Raw genomic sequence first — 18,140 nt, 5'->3', positions numbered from 1 at the left:
TTCCTGATATTGTTCGAAATGTTAACAAAAATTACTTTAGGTTGAACCGAAGGCTGTGAGAGAAAAAGGTCGAAATGAAAAGTAATAAAACACCTATTAAATACCTAATGGTAAAGTTAACTTTTTGAAGTTGTTCAAAATGTTAACAAAAATTACTTTAGGTTGAACCGAAGGCAGTGACAGCAAAGGGTCGAAATGAAAAAATAATAAAACACATATTGAATACCTAATCGTAAAATTATCTTCCTGAAATTGTTCGAATTGTTAACGAAAATTACTTTAGGTTGAACCGAAGGCTGTGAGAGCAAAGGGTCAAGAAAAAAAAAAAACTTTAAACGAGACTGCTGCTCATAATCGTTTCATCTTAATTTTTGTTCAAGAGAACTGGAGAAAGGTAATGTAATTTAACGTAAAATCATTTAGCACGTAATTTGAAACGTCGAGTAAGTAAAAGAGGGACGAAAACTTAAAAGTGGTTGAATGTAACATTAAAAGTTCTCTAAAGTAATTTTTTTGAACTCCACTAAAGACTTGTCAAGTAAACCAATTGTAATCTACATTTATTTTTGCCACTTTTTTTTTAGAAAAAACATCGATTAGAGTTTTTTCTTTAAGTAAAAACTGATTCTGAATCAAGAAGTACACCAGGAGGTTTACGGGAGTGATGAAAAATACACGTGTAACATGTTCCTTATGAGAACTTTGTGGAAAATGTCAACAGGTAGAATTATGTACATAGTTTTCGGAAAGTTAGAGAACAGAAAACAAAATTTTGTAATAATAAATTTCTGAAGGATTTTTGATCGCGTAATTTTTATGAATTTAACTTGTATATTATTTTTGTTTATTTAAAAAACGACCATTCAGGTTTCGTCTTTCATTCAATGCTACGCCTTTCCAGTGATTTAGTGAGCCCTTCTGAGACATTATATACAAAAGACAAAAATGTTTGAAAAGGAAAATGATCTCCGTAAGAACAGTAAAACTTTCATTATTCAATCTTTATGTTAAAGTAATTTTCAATATATAGTTTTATTTAAAAACATTTGTATTTATTTGTATTCTTTTCTGAGTAATTCATCTCCGAATTATAAACTAATACAACACTTGATAGAGTGCCTATGTGGAATCGCATCCACTTTCTCCTTATAAAATAATTCTAGGTTCTTTGATAGCAAATGTGACAGCTTCATCACTTATCCAGGGCATTAGTGATATTACGCATTTATAGGGAGTGTACAGCAAAGGAGCCAGCATACTATGTCGCATATTGGTGAAAAAAGTTACACACCTCAAAAAACATCATTGGAGAAAATCAAGGTTTTACGTAAATCTACTTTTGATTGATTTATTCTCAAATAGTACAGTTTGTGCAAAACATTTTTGATGTTAGATTTATTGGTGAGTTGTTGTAGTAAAAGTTAAGAGTGTACACTTAAATATCGAAAGATATTAGAAGATTTTAATGGTTTTAGACAGTTGACACTATAGCTAACGCGTAACTATTCACCAATAATGTTAGAGAACTTTGTAAAATTTTTTGGACTAGAAATAGCACCAAGTTTAGGTTTTAAAGTAATAACTAGTTTTTTTTTTTTTCAAATTTTTGCGTTGTGTAACTTCTGTTGCTGGGGTGTGATATGGTGACATCATTTTAAAACATAAAAGGTAAAATATTAAAACCGAACTACAAAAAGTCAACCAAACAGTTTATACAGCAAAATAAGAGAGACTCATTTTTTAATAAATATTTCAAGAAGCAATTAAGAAGCACCTGGAATACACCGCCAGCTCAGCCAATTCCAGCCGAGGACTGCAGTTTCGTGCTTATTAGCACTCATCAGCCCGGCATAGGACTAACTGAGCTGGAGGTGGAAAACCCTTTAAGGAAGCCAAGAGTGCCAAACAAACTGGTAGCTAATATAGAATTAGCACACTTAACTTACTTGTAATAACTGGTAACTTACTGAATTAAGAAGCAATTTAGACATTCAAAAGTATTCAAATCACTTTCAGAGAAAGTTTTAACTTTCATCGATGATTTAAAAAAAAGTCTCAGTATTTTGCAAATTATACTTTTTTTCCTGAAGATGATTTAGATTATAAGATTTCTTGTTAAAAAAATTGAAAAGCTAAAGGAAGCTTCAAGAGAATTTTATATCAGGAAATAAATGAGTAAAATTTCAACTGTATAACCCCTTGAATTTGAAGACTTTTAGAATAAATACCATTTCAAACACATTTCTCATAAAGTCTCAAAAGTTTTAAATACTTCTGGAGGGTAAAAGGCTTCTCTCATTGGCAATTTGTCACGAACATGCTAAGATTTGTTCAGCGAACAAAGAGTCGACTTTGAAAAACTTTTTCAATTTCTTACGACAGTTAAAAAAGTCCTTAAATCCCCTCATCATTAAAGTAATTAGGGGAAAAATTTTTGATTAACTTTCAGAAGTTTCAAGATATATTTTTACTGACGAATTTCTACACCAGACGGTGTGTTTCAGAAAATCTCAGCGTTCGATAGTCAAATGGAAACTCCATTTCCCATTAGCAGTTCCTCTTGAACATGATTAAGAAGCTTTAAAATGAAATGGAAACACATTAAAAATCTAATTACTACCGGCTAATTAAGAGCGGGTTTAAATAACTGTGCGGGGACTGAAAAAAATAATTTTCGCTCTGCTAATAGCAAAATAGAAGCGACGCACCTGTTTCTGAAATTGACAAGAGTTTTCTTAATTGTGGATTTTTTAATTATTTAACCGTGATAAATCTTTTAAACTTACTTTTGAAAATAAGTGTGATTTTATGTGATGTGTGACAAATGGAACGGATTTTAAGAAATTAGAACTTTGAGAAGACAAAAATATGACAAAACGGTTTTCAAAAGTAAAGGATAAGTATTTGACGTATAAAAAGGGAAAAATTGACGTATAAAAAGGCATAAAAGAATAAAGTTAATCATAATTTTAAAATGAGGAAAAAAATTACTGAGGCACACACTTTTGAGAATGTTTTATTTAATACTAGCTGCGTTGCCTAGCGTTGGGCGGTCTACATCAAAACTAACAGCTGCCTCAAGTGAAGCCTATTCAGCAATCAGGCAAAAAAAGTGCAAAATTTCCCCTCAATGTGTAGAAAAAAAAGCAACTTTCTGACTCAAAATTTTAATTCAGACCTTTGAAGGTTTTTTTTAATCCCAGAGGTTTGCTTGCATCAATGAATTATGTTCTGAAACTTTCAGAAAAATATTTAAATGCTTATACTAAAAGTATAAGTATCTAAAACTAACGGACATCAACTGAACAGAATTTTGCTAATCTATTCTGTTCCAACAAAACAGACGAGATTTTAATAAGAAGGATAACTGTTTATATATATATATATATATATATATATATATATATATATATATATATATATATATATATATATATATATATATATATATATATAATTCTTCATAATCATGATGATAAAATCATAATGATCGTGAAAATATCATCTGCTACTAATCAGAAGTTCAACTTTTATTTAATTTCAACTTCGCGAGCTGAAACCGCAGATGATACTTTAAAAATGAAAATAAGCCTGGTTTTAGAATATGAAATCATCCTAAAATGAAGAATTAGAAGCAGTTACAGCTTCTCTTTGATGCATTTATTCATTAAACAATGACAGTATTAGTAGCAATTTAAAACTTTTAACATTTACTATGAATGCTTGTGTTCCTTTGATTGTAATGCTTCAATTTCAAAATTGTAACTGAAAAAAAATAAGAAAATGTAAGTAAATTATTTCATGTTTTCGTTGTACACCTTAGTTTGCTACTAAAACTGAATCTAATCTATAAATAACAATTTTCAGTGCAAGGCAAAAATACCCTTTTAGGGTTTTTCACTTGTAAGAAACTTATTTCCTTTAGTTAAAAGCATTTGCATGCACAGTAGTTTAAAAAAAATTGACTTATTTGACCTAACATTTTAACCTATTCCCGCAAATGGATTTAGAATGCCGAGTAAAAAACCTTAAAAGGTTCATTAAAAATGAAAACAAAAAGAAAAACTAGCAAACTAGTTTACTTTAAAACAGTTTATTTTGCTTTACATTAACGCAAGTTCCTACGGGGAAATATATTTCGAATAAAAGGAAATTCGTTTTTACTTTTTGTTAAGATTAAACGAAAATGCTGTCTGAGTTTTCGGAAAATTAATTTAACTACTAAAGAAATCGCTTTTTTGTCTTTCCTTGAATAAAATGTTTGGTAAATAATTTGCGAATAAGTTGCTAGTGATAATTGATAGAGAAAATACATCTTTGAAGATTTAATATTTTTTCAAACAAGTAAAAAAGCTTATGTAATTAACATCTATTTCTTTTAAATTACGTAATAGGAAAATTTTAGGCAGCACCAGCTTCAGGAAATAATTTAGGCAATATCTTTTGAAAACATTTTTTTTCTATCAAACATTAATAAGTACTCAATGAATTTTAATTCAAGGGAAAATAAATTAATAAGCAGAGAAAAAATAAAAAAGTCCAGTTGTTTCATTCAATAACATTTTAAAATATGTATTTGCGTAATAAACAAGCTTTTCCAGCTAAAGATAAGCAGAAAAAACGGTGATTAAAAATTAATAACATAATACCAGTTTTAAGAAATAACTAAGGTAACATGCTTTAAAAATGTTCTATTTCTCTATAAAATATTTCTAAGCGCCCAAAGAGAATTACTTTAACTGAAAAAAAAATTTAATTAAAAAAGGAAAAGTAAAAATACCAGTTGTTTTTTTTTTACAATAATATTTTCAACAGTTGCCGATGAAGTTTATAAATAAACTTTCTCATCGAAAAATAATCACAAAACTACAACGTTCGAACATTTTCCCGGCAATTTTAAATGTTTATGTAAAAGATAGGAGCCGATGCTCATAATATGCTTTAAAAATAACTTCAATTCTGTTTGATGGTGATTTAAATAAATTTGAAAAGTCAACTTGTGAGGGAAACGCAGTCAGCTCGAATGATACGTCTTTAAAAAACGTCATGTAATCTAAGTTGAGTCTTTCTAAGGGCTTTTTCTTAAAAATGAGTCATTATTGAACAAAATGACCTTGTAGAATTCAAATTCCGCCTAAAACTGTGCTCTTGAAACATTGAACATGCACTGCCTATTACCAAATATACCATTATATATACCAAAAAGAAATATTTTCGAATGTTAAGCAATGCTGGTACATACCAACCCAAAAATGCTAAAGAATATCTTTATATACACTTAATGGGGCTTGAAACAATTAACACAATGCTAAATGACTCCACAGAGAGCTGTTATCGTTATTCGTTTATCATCCCTACGATTTGCACAAATGCACCAAGAAATATTTAACTGCTTGTTTATTTGTTTATTTTTAGGTGTACTATATTTTTTGTTGTATTTCTTTAAAATGTTGCAGCTACTCAACCGACAAAAAATAATTTGGAATGAAAAAATCTTTGTATTTTTTCTGTGTAAGTTTTATAGAAAACGTTGGTGTTAATAAAAAGAAATGATACATGAACGGAACATCATAAAGCCATTTTTCAAACTTTTGCTGGTGGTTGATTGAACAAAACATGCCAAAGATTTGAAGTTTTGCTTCTCTTAAATATTAACTGAAGATTTGAATTGATTTTCTTTTTTTATTCCTTTCTTACTTTACTTATAAAATCTTTTTTTTTTTTTTGAAAAATTATGTAAGCTAAAAAGCTCTTGAAATGACACCCAAAACAGTTCCTGAAGCTGATATCTTCCAATAAAATAAATTTAATGCATTGACATTTTTCTAGAATAATTTAAAATTAATTTTTCTTTCTTTTTTATAAAGAAAAACTGATTCTAAATTATTTCAGAAAACTGCTAAGACTTCAAATATTTTTCTTATTTAAAGATGTCAGCTTCAGGAGCTGTTTTTTTTTTTTTTTTTGGTTCCGGGGGTGTCAGTTTTTGTATTTAATAATTAAGAATTATTATTAACGAAAATTAAAGGAAAAAATCTTTTATTTATTCCTTCTCTTCTGGGATATAAATTATGTTCATTTCACTTCCCTTCATTTCAATCTATCAATCTAATGTTCTAACTTTATAAAAATCTAACTTTTGTCAATGTTCAATCAACGGCGATACGTAATTACGGTTTACATTTTTAGCTTTTGCTCAAGTTCCTGAAACCAAAACTTAAAATTATGAATCAAAAATGTTGCAATTTTCTCCATTTTTGGATTATGTTAATGATATATGTTTTGTAGAGTTTAAGGTTTCAATCTCTTTTAACGCGCTAATGTTATTTTTAAAAATAAACCATAACTCTGCTTAAATAAATCAAATCAAAAATCACTTTTGTACATGTCTCAGAGACATAAGCACTTTTTAGTTACATTTTTGTAGCAAATCCATCTGTTAGTTTAGAATTTTTGTAGAATAAGATGTTCCCGTAGAGCTTAATTAATTTTTAGTCGTTAAACTTTATTGAACTACTCAAATGAAAAAAAAATATTCCGGAAAAAAAAACCAAACGAAGAGAATATAATCGAAATGAAATATTAAAATGTGTCCTGGGTCCTGGCCTAGTTCTTTTAAACAACTGTTTTACGAAAGGTTCTCTTTTTGAATGTAAAGAATTAAAAAAAAAAATATGAAGAAGGAAAACAATATAAAAGCCGAAAAATAGATACTTTTTTAATGCCTTATTTCTAAAAATCCCTGCACTTAGTTGTTCAAAATCCATTATTAAGATAAAATTATTAAAAAAAGTGAAATCTCGTTATAACGAATACTGAATACAGCGAAATATTCGTTTCAACTAAATGGACTTTTTGTCTCGATTTAATTTCCATTAACTTGCATGAATCCTCATCACAAAAAAAATTCCCGTTACAACGAACAAAATTTGAAGTCCCTTTTAGTTAGTTGTAACCGGATTTTCCTGTTCTTCAGCTGAAAACTACTGCACTTACTCACAAATACTAACCTTAAATCATACAGCAACAAAAAATCATTATTAATATTATCTTTCAGTTTCGCAATATTTCCTGAAAACTAAAAATAGTCGGAGATAATAACATAAAATCAGATTGTTTTATTGCCATTTAGCTTTGAAAGTACATTAGCGGTTCCAGAGATAATGACATAGTACAACTTCGCACTTCCAGATCAAGCTACATGCAAAAACGGAAGAAAAAAAATATTTTTTTAACATTTCGTGAAAGCACGAGTAACGAAATGCAATCAAGTAACAAACGAATGTAATTACTTTTAGCAGAGAAAAAGACATTTACCTCTTCGACACTGGCTAATGGGGTGAAAACAACAATGGGGTGTGAGTTCTTGCTTTAATGATCATCATCCATATAGAAATAAAAAACTTTTGAAAAAATAAAACTTTTCCTGTGTTCCTATGATTTAATATTACTTAATTCGTTTTCGAAAGAAGTGCAATAAAACGTGAGACAGGATTGACTGTTTTGGGTTGTTGTGGTGAACTAGTTTTAGAGTTGTTCGTGTTTCCTTTTTTCCCCCCTAGAAGTCCTTTGCCTGGACGATGCAAACAAACTAAAATTAATTAAGCTTCACAGCTCAGTTCAATAGGCGCCATGGGCAGCACTTTGATACTGGTAGACGATAGATTTATTAGCAATATACAATTTTAACAAGTAAGTTTTAATTCCTACTTGTTCAAATTTTATATTGCAAATAAATAAAAATTAAAATAATAAATAAATAAAATAAATAAATAACTAGATAGATAGATAAAATAGATAAATAGACATACATACATACATGTGTGTGTATGCTATATATATATATATATATATATATATATATATATATATATATATATATATATATATATATATATACATATACACATTTGTAAAATGACTTCTGTAAAACAATTATCTAATTTAGTTACATTTTAATATTAGTTACATATTATAGCAGTCAGTCAATTACAGTTAAATTTTTGGAATGAAGTGGATAATATTTTTATTTTTTGTTTCGTTTTTGTATCCAGACACTTTTCTAACGCGTTAACGCACTAAAAACTTCATGCTCTAAAGTTGATTGTGCCTGAATACAGGAACTAACTATTTCGGTTGTAGTGAAGTTAGTTATTTACTGTTATGATTTGCTTCTTTATTTTCTTTTCCTAGATGAAATTTTTCTTTTTTCTCAATGATTTGAGAAGATTCTCCAGTTTTTATGAATATAGTGCTACTTCAAGACTTCGAAATCGCATATTCTGTAATATCTATAAAAGGATTCTGGATCATAACAATATCTTGGAGAAGATGGATACCGAGAATGTGACTTCGGGCTTCAATGTTTCTAAATAGCAGTTGGGGACTTTTTTTGTAAACATTTGTTTTAGATTTTTTGAAACACCTTGTTCAAATAACTTGTTCAAATTTTCATGCTATGTTAGATAGACAGATGGCATTGGTTTCAACTCTTAAGTAAGTTTAAGATGCGTCGGACAATTGACAACAAACGATAAAACTTGAATGCTTTTGGTTAAAACTCAGCAATGCAAATTACTGTTCGTGCTACCCATTATTCTTAACAACCATGAATAAATAAACCCCCCCCCCCCCCCACCCCAAAAAAATACATATCAAGCTTTAAAAAATAATTATTACTTTTTATCATTCAAAGTACAAGCAATCTCTAGAATACAGGGGAAAAGTTAGCCCTTTTCTTAAAATGTAGCATTTTTGGGGGAAAAATTTCAAACCTTTGGTATGTCACAATATTTTTCAATACTGGCATATTTCGGTTCAAAACGCTTATTGGCATTTGTTATGTATTTTCATCTTTACTGACAACTTAATACTTAGTTGGCGCAGTAAATTAAACTTAACTAAAAAATGAAAAGGTTGTTTAACAGTGATTTTGCATTATCCGTGGTCGTATTATGATAGTTCAACTGTACATTATTAAATCAAACGGTATGAAATTATTAAATCAAACGGTATGAAAGTAATCGATGTATATTTGTGCCAAAAACTTAAAAAGCACATTCGCCGAAATCTGTTACATTTACATAATTAGACTGAATTCAAATCGAACGATTTTCCTTAAACTAAGATTTGTCAATCCTGTTGGCAACACAAGCTAAGTTGGCAGTTTAATTAATTCAGAGTCCCAAACGACACGATGTTCCGAAAATCAGACACCAGAAAATCACATAAAGGGGAGTTCCCCGCAACCAATTTTGGTGAAACGGATTAGTTATGATTTGTTTCATATGATTAAAATGTCAGACATGACAGAGTATTCTGTTTATCGATTTGTCAAAATAAGTCTGCTTTAAACCGGAAAATAGCTCCGATTAATTCCTTATCTGGATTTGAAACATTTCTCCATCTTGTTTAAAATATAATGCAGGACTGCGTTCGTGGTTTTGAAGTCGCAACTACACACGTTTTAAATCAGGGTTTTGTTTTGAGAGAAAATCAGCGTTTTATTATTTTTGTGTAGCTACTCATGATTAAAAAAAATGATACTCAATAAAGTAACAATGCTCATTTTTTTTCTTTTGAAACAGCGGGGGGGGGGGGGGGGGCGTCCATAGTTTTATAAATCTTTGAGAGAAAATGATTCGAGGAATGAATGATGAATGAAAATGAAAGAATGGTCTTAACGGGAGCTAAAATTTTAAAAGTATTGATTCGGAGGTAATTTTTTTTTCTTTGAAGTTGTGTTGACTTCGCTCTCACTTTCAGAAATACATCGCTTACTCTCAGGGATTCTTCAGTCATTTTAGACGAATTATCATTAGCGACGATTCCCTCTACCTATGTCAGAAACTTCTGCTCAAGTCATTAAGAGTACTCCGTACTGGCATTGCCTAAACTGTAAGTGATGTGGATGTTTTTTTTTTAATTAAAACAAAAATCTTTGAAATAATATAATTTAAACTTTCGTGAAAAAAAGGAGAGAAAAAAAAAACATCGATGTTAGAAAAAAAGAAAACAACATTTAAATAAAAAGGAAAAATAATGAAATAGTATGAAAAAGTGTTGTTCAATGTTTTATTTCTCGGGTGTTAGGGTATGAAATATTTCGTCTGTGTTGCTGGTGCTTTGTTATCCTTAATGACATTGTACGTGCTATCATTATGATAGCATTTATTTTTATCGCTTGACCTGGTGATGAAGGCATTTAAACGAACGAAAATGATAAAGAAGTCAAATTATTATTATTTGAAAGAGAAAACGCTGCATCTTTGCTGTTTTTACCCCATGTAGTTCTAACTGCCTGGTTATGACGAAAGAAAAATTAACGTCTTTAAACGCAACTTAGAGCCCTGAAAAAACACAATTATACTCTTCTTTTTTTTTTGTCTTCGACGAAATTCTTTGACGAACAATGTTCAAAGCTTTCCCAAACATTTGCTTAATATTATCCAATGCTTGCTTAAAGAAGTTCATATTTTCTATGAATGGGTCGACAAAGAATCAAAAGTATAGATGCCACACAAACTTATTGGTATAGTATAAAACAGTAAAAGAAAAACAAGGGGACTACGAACTCTTTTAGATGAAAATTAATGAACTTTTTTAATGCGGATATAATTTTCTTCTCCACTGTTATTTTTCTCTTTGTACTATGCATGGTGTGTTTAGAAATAAACAATAAATACAGCTTAAGAATACGTTAAAGTAAAACTGTTTTTACAGTTATCAAATTTTTTTAAAGTAGTCGAATCTTATTTTGAAACATAAATAAAGCACATTTTATAATGTATAGTGCTTTTACATGCAATTTTTTGTATGAAAAAATTGAATTTCATTAACATGCGTCAGTATATATTGTTACGGATTCGCTGCGACTTCCACTTTCTTGAAAGGACGACACAGTTCTTGAGAAAAACACAGGAAATTTATTTACACTATGTACAGGAAAGATCGTTAACAACTGCTAAATTAATCATTAGTAATTAAGCAAATATCAATCTACACCGTAAACTCAACGGTTACACACGTATTTACGTCCGAATACGAAAAACAACACAGCGAAATGCCTCGCAATAAACAGAGCTAATACACTCTCAGTACAAATTCTTAATCGAGACTGACTTTTTATCATGCGGCACGCTATTTATAGACATCGAAAGAAATCTATCAAATATTCCAGAAAATCGTAGACGGTTCTACCTCTACCTTATTTCTTTCCATTCACAAATTTTATCATTCAGAAATGAGGGGACCGTATACTTCAGTCGAATGTACAGGGGCTGTATATTCATTACAAGAAACTATTTACGGGTTACGTTACTACAATAATTTTAGATGAAAGATAATTTAATAAACGGCAAATTTAGACAAATTAATCACAAAAATAATTACTACATACAGAATTTGTAACAATATATTTTTAAAATCGTCTCCGCAATTTAAGTTCGCCTAACAAAGGAACCTTTTATGCTATTTTTTATATTTCATTGAATATCGACACACTACATAATTAAGTAACTATGTAGTTAAGTATGAAATAGCAACGTCTAAAAAGCACAAATTGCAGATTACTGCAGACACGTGTTTCAGCGTTACAAGGAACGCCTTTTTCAATGCAAAAAGGAATGAGATTATGCATGAAAAGACATCCTACAAAAACCAAGAGTTAGATATGCAAACAGCTTAAAAGATAAAAATAGCGGAATTAACCTAATATCAATGAGAAAATTACAAACCAATAAAGAACCAATAGGAATGCGAACAATACGAAAATACATAGGATGAAATACGTGTCTGCAGTAATCTGCAATTTGTGCTTTTAGACGTTATTATTTCTTACATTACTTTTCAGCACAAAGGTATTTTCATCTTAACTATGTAGTACATTTATTTTTGCAGTTTAAATATTATAAGACATCCTTAAATTCTTTTTTTTTTCTTTTTGACGGTATTTCTTATGCTATTTATTCAATGTCACGTTACTTTCTTAGCACCATATAAAGTAATTCATCACTTTCAATAAGTTTTTAAAGAATCATTGCACTCAATCTCTATAGCTTCAAAAATTAATCTGTTACATCTGCAAGCTAAAAACTACTATTGCATACCGCAAATTCAAAGCCGTTACGCTTGCAAGCTCAAACTTATTACTCCTGCAAGCTCAAACCTCTTACCACCTGCAAGCTCAAACCTCTTGCACCTGCAAGCTCAAACCTCTTACACCTGCAAGCTCAAACCTCTTACACCTGCAAGCTCAAACCTCTTACACCTGCAAGCTCAAACCTCTTACACCTGCAAGCTCAAACCTCTTGCACCTGCAAGCTCAAACCTCTTACACCTGCAAGCTCAAACCTATTATACAGTAAAATCTGTAAAGTTAACCACCTGCCTAAGGTGACCGCATTTTTCAGGTACAGAATTAGTCCTATATCATATAAATCATTGATTATATTATATAGGACTTGTTAGTATTATATCTATAAACAGAATACCTATTAAAGTTGACCACTAAAGTAGTGCACCGCAAGTGGTTAAGCTTACACAGGTTTCACTGTACTTGGAATCCAAACTCCTTACATCTGCAAGATCTAACCTTTAACAATTTTAAGTTAAAACCTTTTACACTATGAAGTTACATTTTGTAAACATCCAATCTTAAACCACTTACATTTTCAAGGACAAACCTTTTACACTTACAAGATCAAACCTCTTACAGCTACAAGCACAAACCTCTTATACGTTAAACTCAGACCTGTCACATCTGCAAGATCAAACCTCTCATAACTTTAAGTTCAAACTTTTTGCACCTTGCAGTTAGTTTTTAAGTTTCCAATTTTAAAAACAATCATACTTGCAATGTCAAACCTCTTACACCTGCAAGATCAAAACCACGTACATCCACTAGCTCAAAACTTTTATTCTTGAAACCCAGACCTGTCACATCTGCAAGATCAAACCCCTTACAACTTCAAATTCAAATCTTTTGAACCTTCAAGCATCTTAAGAACCAGATGGGACAAAAAAACATTCCAGGACGAAAATTAATTACATATTTTATTGAAAAACTTTGGTTTAAAATTTAAAAACAAAGAAGTTTTATTTGCTAGTTTTAGTTACATGGTTTTACTGTTGAGAAGTCAATGCAGTTCAAAGATCGACTCTCTTTTCCTGACAAAAATTGATTCGTGATCATAGGTAAATTTTTTTAAAACATCTAATTTTCTCAAGCTCATCGTTATAATGAAAATTTAAGCCTCGCAAAATATTCAAACGTCATCTTTAAAATCAACCTTTGGCTCTGTTCATATGAAATTCGCGAAATTTCAATTCGCAAAATAGCGATATCTTTATTTTCGCTAAAATAAGTGCTTTCACAGTAGTTATATTTAAAATATATTTTAAATTCACGCTAACTGTTGTTGGTGGAACGATTTTTTTTTCCAATATGTTCTTATACTTGTAGACTTTTGCGCGATCTATTATCTTTAATTTCAATTCATTAATTTTATTCACCTCAAATCATAAACATTGTTTATAAACCTCATATTTACAAGGTAGTATTTTCTATGCACCAAAAGATCAACTAAATTTGAAGCTGTCCTTTGCAGCCAAATATAATCCTGATGTAAATAAATATGGTATTCTAAATACCCTTAATATAAACGCCAACCCTCACATTCTACACACGAGAGATGTAACTCCATTCGTTAGCTTAGCGCATACATTTCCACTCGATTATGGGTAAGAAGCCACATGCGAGGAACATCTTTGGTGACACGAACCTCATTTGAATTAATTTATTCAGTGAATCCTCTGGTCTAACTGTGACCGGGAAGCTATTCAACAGGAAGGAGAAAGGAGTGGAGGAATTGGCCGCTGATTCGGAAGACATCAATTATCAGTGAGGCGATGAAATTAGACTCATCGGGTTTGTGGAACAAATGAAACGAGCAAATACTCACACAGAACATTTTTCTTGAAGTTAGCGAAGCATTTAATATATTTTAGAGTACAACGGTAATAAGTTGCTTGATTTAATTTCAATTTCAGTTTTAAAATTAGAAGATAAAATTTCGAAAAAGTATTAAAATAGGGGTAAGTATTAAATTAGGGATGCTTCACTTGCCAAATCGTCCATAAAACAAAAAGTCGAGAAAAGTAATGAAGAAGATAGTGTTGTCCATAGGAGGAACGGGTCCTCGTGTTACATTTTCTGCCATCGCCGGATCTGAAATGTACTGAACCAAAAGTTTACAGTCGACTCCTGCTGCAACGCGATTCGACTTCCACGAAGTAGCTACAACGCGAATTTTTCACCCACAACACGATTTTTTTTTGGAAGGAAGTATCTACTTCGTTCTTGGCGACTAAATATTGATTTCGTGAATGTTATTGCATCCCTTTCAGCATCACTAAAAGCCAAAGTTCCCACACAAACACGTCTAGTGCATCAAATAACCACTCAGCATCTTTCATTTATTTATTTTTCTCATTCTAACCATAAAAGTTGTTGAAATATAATGGCACTTTAGTATCGCCTTCATCTAAAGTTTGTGAAGATGGGAAGAAAAATAAAGTTTCTGATAGAAAATATAAAAAACGCTAAAATTCTCGATATGTTTGAACAACTACAAAACTTCGACGGTTTGCGCGACAAAAAGTATGAGTGAATCTTCCATACGTACAATTAAAAGTCAAAACTAAAAGATATCTGTAAAATTTCAGAACTTAGTTTTAATATTGAAGGTTGCAGAGCAGTCTAGCAAAGTAAATTTAAGAAAATGGAAGCTGCTCTTGCATTGTGGATTAATAAAGAGATGAGGAAGAGGAGATGTTGCCACAAATTGAAATATTATAAAGGCGAAGCAAACGTTATTTTAAAATGTAGGATTAGATAAGAATAGCGATCTGATCATGGAGCATAAATCATCACTATCTTCATTTTGCAACTCTTAAATATTGTTACTGTATGTACTGTACAATTATAGTTTTTCATTTAAATTTTACGTCTATCATTCCCATTGGTCATTCATTTTGTTCATCTTGAATAAGTTTTTTATTTTTTTAAATACAATAAAAGTTCAGTTTTTTATGCAAGAAATTGTAGTGTATAGTTAAGGAATACTTTAGAGCAGTTTGAGGGATGTTTATAAGTATTTGGTTTGCTTTAAAAAATTTGTATGCAAATATTTTTCCAACGCAAAATTTCGACTTACGCGAGGAGTCTTGGAACGCATCCCTCGCGTAAGTCGGGACTCGATTGTAATATAAATTCACATTCTAAGCATTGATTAAGCACCATTAATGCAGAAATGAGGATTTTTTTTTTTAAAGTGGAGTTAATCGATTTAGCAACTGAGCCATCCATATAATCTTGCTATGTGGCACAGGTGAACGTGAGGCATGTTACCTAAAACTGTAAAATTTAAATGGCTCGAGTATTATCAACTGCAGAATAAAATTGTGTCACGGAAGAATACAATTTTGCCCGCTTGGCTCACAAACTTCCGAGTCAAGTAAGTGCAATGTCAAGCTTTGCCCATTCTGAACTGATATTTAAATTTAATTGCTTTTTAATTTAACTACAGTGGCTCCCAAAAGTGTTCGTACACCTTGAAATTTTGTAGTAAAACCAAAATAACGCAAAATTGAATTTGAATATGAAGTCCAATTTTTTTTCACACCATTCTTATGCCATTCTGAATAAAACTCAGTAGTTTTTTTCAAAATATTGCCAGATTTCATTTTTGAAATTGGTTGAAAAATGAAGAGACGAAGAAATAATACGCCACAAAAGTCGTCGTACACTCAAATTTTTTCGAATAAATTCACGATTAAAACTATCATATGTCATTTTTTTTATTATTTTTGCATTGTGTTGACCCCTTAAAAGTCATTTGGTTTTAATTTTTTGTTTATTTATTCCTTAATATTGTGCTTATTACTTTAAAATGACTGGTATTTGAAAAACACCACAAACACCATTCGAAATTTAAATTGTTTACTCACAGTAGCGGTAAATTGGTTTGAAATGTCTCTAAATTAGGTAATTTATACCATTCTATAGTGAAGTGCTTGATAAAATGCTTTAAAGACAAGAATAGGATCGAAAACACGGTAAGAAAAGGTCAACTGGCAAAGTTAACAATGCGTGATCGGAGGTTTACAGTTAAAAAAATTATGAAAAATACACATTTGAGTGCTGAAAAAATTTCTGCAGAATTGAATGAAACATTTTACGTTTAATTTTCACCTAAAATTGTTCGCCAAGTTGTCTGATTAATTGGAATGAATGGGACCTCTTCCTGCAGAAATTTTCTTGTTCGTGCGAATAACAGTAAGCTTACGCTTTCCGTCGCAAAATCAATGATAAATAAGCTCAAAACGTTTTGGAACAACGTCTTACTTATAGATGAAAATAAATTTAACATTTTGGGTTAAATTGTTGTATAATTGTAAATAAAAGAAAAAATGAGGAATTTAATCTGAAGAACTTAGTTGGATCAGTTAATCAGGACGGTGAAAGTGTTTTTGTATGAGGGTGCATTACAGCATCAGGACTTGGAAATTTGGAATTTTTTGATTAAATAATGAATCATGCTGCTCATTTAAATATTTTAAAAAGCAATTTTAAACTATTAGCCCAAAATTTGGTAATCGGAAACAACTTTGTTTTTTATCGCGATAACGATAAGAAGCACAAGTTTGCGTTTGGTGCCTCAAAAATTGTCCTTAAGCTTAGAAATACCCCCTCAATCTCCAGATTTGAACTCAATGTAACATATTTAGAGATATCTGGGGGCTAGATTACGAAAATACAGCTTTGAAACGAAAATAGAGCTAGAAACAGTAAGACTCAAACTGGGGTTGAACACTTACTCAGAAATTACGCAAAAAAAAAAAAAAGAAAAAACAATGAAATCTATTCCCAGACGTTTAAAAGCTCTTGTTGATACTGCATGATGTTCTACTAAATAATAACTTTGTAAAAAATTAGATTATTTATTAATTTTTTGACATATTTTCAAAGTGTACGAAGACTTTTGTGAGATAAAATTTCCGGCAATTTTTGGTTTTTGATTTTTTAAAAATTATGTTTTAATGTTTTATTAAAAATTTTCATGTAGTTTTGTTAAATATAGATCATAGATCTTATAATAGAATACCCATTCCGAAATATTAATTCTAACCAATGGATAATGGCCTATTTCATTGAAAATCGTAGGTGTACGAACACTTTTGGGAGCCACTGTACATATGATGAAATCATTTTCAGTATATACAGTGGCTCCCAAAAGTGTTCGTACACCTACGACTTTCAATGAAATAGGCCCCTATGCATTGGTTAGAATTAATATTTTGGAATACGTATTTAATTATAAGATTTATGATCTATTTTTAATAAAACTACACGAAAATTTTTAATAAAACATTAAAACTTAATTTTTTAAAAATCAAAAGCCAAAAAGTGAAGGAAATTTTATCTCACAAAAGTCTTCGTACACTTTGAAAGAATGTCAAAAAATCGGTAAATAATCTAACTTTTTACAAAATTATTATTTAGTAGAATATCATGCAGTATCAACAACAGCTTTTAAACGTCTGGGAATAGATTTCATTGTTTTTTCTTTCTTTTTTTATGCAATATCTGAGTAAGCAACCGCACTTCGAGTCTTACTGTTTTTAGTTCGCTTTTCGTTTCAATGGTGTATTTTCGTAGTCTAGCCACCAGATATCTCCAAATATGTTCCATTGAGTTTAAATCTGGCTATTGAGGAGATATTTCTCAGTTTAAGGACAATTTTTGCGGCACCAAACGCAAACGTGTACTTCCTATCGTTATCTTCATAAAAAACAAAGTTGTTTCCAATTGCCAAATTTTAGGCTAATAGTTTAAAATTGTTTTTTGAAATATTTAAATGAACAGCATGATTCATTATTTTATCAAAAAATTACAAATTTCCAAGTCTTGGTGATGTTATGCATCCTCACACAAAAACACCTTCACCGTCCTGATTAACTGATCCAGCTTAGTTCTTAAGGTTAAATTCCTCATTTTTTTCTTCTATTGACAATTATACAACAATTTAACCCAAAATATTGAATTTATTTTTATCTATAAGTAAGACGTTGTTTCAAAA

General features: G+C 30.3%; 1 protein-coding gene across 1 annotated transcript in view; it reads right to left on the bottom strand.

Annotated features, from left to right (window-relative positions):
• Positions 1 to 18,140, bottom strand: part of LOC129222980 (maltase A2-like) — a 95,847-nt gene that overhangs the window by 46,593 nt on the left and 31,114 nt on the right. The window lies entirely within an intron of this gene.

Source organism: Uloborus diversus, chromosome 5 (assembly GCF_026930045.1).
Source record: "Uloborus diversus isolate 005 chromosome 5, Udiv.v.3.1, whole genome shotgun sequence".
NCBI lineage: Eukaryota > Metazoa > Arthropoda > Arachnida > Araneae > Uloboridae > Uloborus > Uloborus diversus.
The sequence above is the reverse complement of the archived record's forward strand: the minus strand, read 5'-3'. Positions and strand labels throughout refer to the sequence as shown.